Source organism: Alexandromys fortis, unplaced genomic scaffold (assembly GCF_014885135.2).
Source record: "Alexandromys fortis isolate MF-2015 unplaced genomic scaffold, M_Fortis_MF-2015_v1.1 scaffold_351, whole genome shotgun sequence".
Lineage (NCBI taxonomy): Eukaryota > Metazoa > Chordata > Mammalia > Rodentia > Cricetidae > Alexandromys > Alexandromys fortis.
Genome location: NW_026068251.1, coordinates 619995 through 624322, shown reverse-complemented (window position 1 = coordinate 624322; position 4328 = coordinate 619995). Strand labels below are relative to the sequence as shown.

The following is a 4328-nucleotide window of genomic DNA, read 5'->3' as shown; positions in this document are numbered from 1 at the left end:
TAGAATCCTCTCTTCATCCTTCATCTACTGAGCAAGTACTGTTTTGGGAATCCAGATGCTTTCTGAACAATCTCTTTCTCAATTACAGGGCTTGCTGATCACCCAGACCTGCTCACCTCTGCAGCAGAACAAGGAGACCTGGAAGGAGACAGGAGACCGTAGCTAAGGATCCAGGTGTGGTGGAGGCATTGGTGAAAGAGTGGTAAGGGGTTCATGTGGAAATGGGACATGAGATCAGTTTTGTCACATTCTCTTTCACTAGAACTCTGAGAAAAGTCTCCTCACGATTATCCTATTTAGGTTTGAGAAGAGGTTCTGAGGAGGAATTGACATTAGGAGGCAGATGAAATTGTATCTCACTATACAGTGAGTGTTGCTGTCAATTCCTTCATAGCATGTCATCATATTAATGGATTTTCATGTATGATTTAAATAAATTATAAAATGGTGAAAGAAATGCTTTATTGTGTTCAGAAAATTTGAGCCTTGGTATTCTAGCCACATTCTCTGCCTTTTAGTGTTTTTTCTCCATTCCTGAAAATAATGCCAACTGAGTTTGATAAGAATGAAAGTAAATGGTGGCCCAGGCCTTTTAATCTCAGCACTCAAGAGGCAGAGGCGGGTGGATCTCAGTGAGTTCCAGGACAGCAAAGACTATACAGAGAAACCCTGTATCGAAAAATCAAGAAAAGAAATGGAGCTATGTTGGCCAGGCTTGGTGGTGCACGCCTTTAATCCCAGCACTCAGAGGCAGAGGCAGGCTGATCTCTGAGTTTCAGGCCACTCTGGTCTACAAAGCAAGTTCTTTGTCAGCCAGAGCTACACAGAAAAACTCTGTCTCCATAAACTTAAAAAAAGAAAAGAAAATGGAAGTATATATTTACAGAAGGTTACAGTCCATCTACTGTCTTCCCGTTGATATCTCCTATTGTCTGTAGTCATGACAATTCCAGGTGCTTTCCACTGCTGTAAATGTCATATACCATAGAGGTCACCTCTAAATTTGATCCTCCTCGTATTTTCTGGCTCTACTGTTTCTTGGTACTTTGAGTATTTATTACTTTCTATAAACTATGCAATAGAATTGTGAAGTATATTTTGTCTGTGTTCTGACAAATGAAGCTTGCCTGGACTTCAAAAGCCGCTAGTTAACCATAGGAGCCAGGCACACTTATTTAATCCCAATACTTTGGAGGAAGCAGGAAGAACAGGAGTTCTGTCTCAAAGAGAAACTGAGCCAGGCGGGCCTTGGTGGAGCATGCCTTTAATCCCAGCACTAGGGAGGTGGAGAAAGAAATACAGGCGGTTGGAGACAGGTCTTGTCTCTCTTCTCTCTGAGGTAAGAAGTTAGTGGCTGTTGTTCCTTTTCTCTGATCACTCACCCTAATAGCTGACTTCAGTATTGTGATAGGAATTTCTTTGCGTCTTGGTGTCTTAATAGAACAGATGGCAATGTGCCAGTTTTCTCAGGTTTTTTGTATTCTGTTTTCCTTTGTGCATGTCTGCATCTGAGTTTTGTTATATGCATGTTAATCAAGGATTGTCTAACCAAAGAGTCATATTATCATTTGCTAATAATCTCTATTTTGTATTTTGATACTTTTGTCTTTATTTTCTTTCCCTATTTTAATTATGATCATCAGTAGTCTTTACAGCTATTTCCAAAAAAAATTCTTAGTATGTTGTATCATTAGACATGAAATAAAATTTTGGTATGAATTCTGTTTTGAGCCAGGTAGTAGATAAAATTTTGGTAGGAAATCTATGCCTTGAATCGTGTGATGGGGCATGTCCTTAATCCCACCACTCAGGAGGCAGAGGTAGACCTGGTCCACAGGATGAGTTCCAGGACAGGATCCAAAGCTACACAGAGTCTTGAAAAACCTAATAAAGAAAATATATGTTTTAAATTCATTTCTCATTTCTTTTAATGATGTAGTCTGTTTACACCATTTGCTTAGGGCATATTATCAATTTACATTTCAAGAAATTATTGAAAGAAATGCATTTGTTATTGTTCAGGAACTTGACTGAAAAAAACTGACCGGGGAGAGTCGGCATCTCTGTATATTAAATTTACATTATCTTATGACCTACAATATAGAGGCTTTAATATATACATATTGGCTATTTTAGCTTCTGTTGAGCATGGTGTGTTCAATTCATTTGCATATTTATTGATTGTATTATCATTTGTTTTTTTAAAAATAGATTCTGTTTTTTATTCATTGTAGTATACATTGATAGCTAATAAATATATCTGCTATGTAAGCTGTCTCTTAATTTTTTTGTTGGGGCTTAAGACGGGTTTCTTTTTCTTTTTTTTGGATTTTCGAGACAGGGTTTCTGTGTAGCTTTGGAGACTGTCTTGGAGCTAGCTCTTGTAGATCAGGCTGGCCTTGAACTCACAGAGATTCCGCCTTGAACTCACACATGAGTGGGATTAAAGGCTTGTGCCACCACTGCCCCGAGTGACGGCTTTCTGTGAAACAGTTCTAGCGGTCCTGAAACTCACACTTTAGACCATGTTTGCCTCGAACTCACAGAGATCTTCCTATCTCTGTTTCCTGAGTGCTGGGTTTTAAGGCAATGGTGGCACACGCCTTTAATCCCAGCACTCGGGAGGCAGAGGCAGGCGGATCTCTGTGAGTTCGAGACCANTTTTTCCCAATACCTCTGTTTGAGGAGGCTGTCTAGTCTGCAGCAGACCTCGGTGGTCTTTTGATGACATTGACAGGTCATTGCTATTGGGCAGGGTCTGGATCTGCTGCTGTAGTACACTGAGCTGTTTGTCTTCCTCTCCCATGATGCTATTGGTTGACTCTGCAGTGTCATCTGGAATTACACTGGATTATCAGACATGTATCTTTTTCCTCAGGCTTCTCTGTACCTAGGGAATCTGTGCATCAATATGATTTCTAGGTTTCTCGTTTATGATTTCTGAAGTATCTTGTGGGAAGGTTAAATGTCTTGATATTTGAACTGATCATATAACCAATTCCAGAAATACTGCAAATTTCAAAATTATGTCCCATTCTATCTGTAAATCATCTTTCCATGTTCTAGTTAGCATCTTCAGTGAGTCAAAGATTTCACTGTAGAGTACATTTTTCTGCGTGGTTAGTTCATTCAAGGAATTTTTATTTTGTTTCCTTTCTCTGTAGCTTTTCTGATTACTATTTACTATTCATTTCTTAAAATTTGTATTTTGTGTATACTAGTGCTTTGCTTGAGTGTATGACTATATCATGTGCATCCTAGAATTGTAGCTATTGACACTTGTGAGCCAGTATGTGGGTTCTGGGGATGGAAACTGGGTCTATAAATTGTTTTCATCTAAATGAGCCAAACATGTGGCTTTACACAGGTATTTATTATTTTTAATACCTTTTTCTGTCATTGTTGTATGTTTATGTTTAAAAAAATATATCCTACTCAGTCTGTATGTTTTCAGGGCTGAACATTTGATGTTGGATAACCATATGGCTCCCTCTTCTCTGGGGGAGACTATTTGTCCAGCTCTCAGAATTCCTTAGGGTTTGACAAGGGTGAGCTTTCCCCCTTCCATGTTAGCATGTCTCTTAGTATTGTCCTTGTTAAACTCATATTAAGGCAGCCATTTTGTAAGATTTGATGCTTGTAGCTTCTCTGATATTTCTAGGAGACACAACATCACAGCAAATGTCCTCTTTCTCTGGCTCATTCCTGCCTCTTTCTCAGTGAACCCTGAGCCTGAGGTTAAGATAGTTGTATTGCTTATGTGTCAGTGGGGACTGAGCATCACAAGTCTGCATTTTGACTGATGGAACTTCCCTTGATGAGTTAGGATTACATCAATCTTTGGGAGTAAAGAAAATATGCAGTTAGGAACTATTTTGATTTAGTAAAGTAGTGCTTATAGGTTCTCCTTAAAGATCCCTGACTTCAGTAACCCTAGGGAAACTAGCTAAGTTTCCAGTGCCAGGCATTATTTCCCTCTTGTTGAGAGGGTCTTATATCCAATTTGAAGCTGTGGTTACCATCAAGGTTTGTGTGCTGCACTTGCTGCTTTAGGGTTATCGTGCAATGCAGATCATTGTTATGGTTCATAGATGTCATAGCTTACTAGGACTGTTGGTTGGCTCCCACCTTTGAAAGGATGCTTGTTGCCTTCTGATACCATGAAAGCTAGTTTCCAGAGAGGAGGTTTAGGTAGTTTTTTTTTTTTAAATATTTATTTATTTAGTATACAATATATCCCTTTAGGCCAGAAGAGGGCACCTGACTTCACTACAGATGGTTGTGAGCCACCATGTGGTTGCTGGGAATTGAACTCAGGACCTTTGGAA

General features: G+C 39.2%; 1 protein-coding gene across 2 annotated transcripts in view; it reads left to right on the top strand.

Annotated features, from left to right (window-relative positions):
- Window positions 1-4328, top strand: part of LOC126494175 (zinc finger protein 54-like) — a 227931-nt gene that overhangs the window by 1912 nt on the left and 221691 nt on the right. The window contains exon 2 of one of the 2 annotated variants that reach the window (XM_050131412.1): window positions 89-174. The gene's annotated coding sequence lies outside the window, so the exon portion shown is untranslated. Of the gene's footprint in view, window positions 1-88; window positions 203-4328 lie in introns of those variants that run through there. The other variant, XM_050131419.1, reaches the window with a different exon arrangement.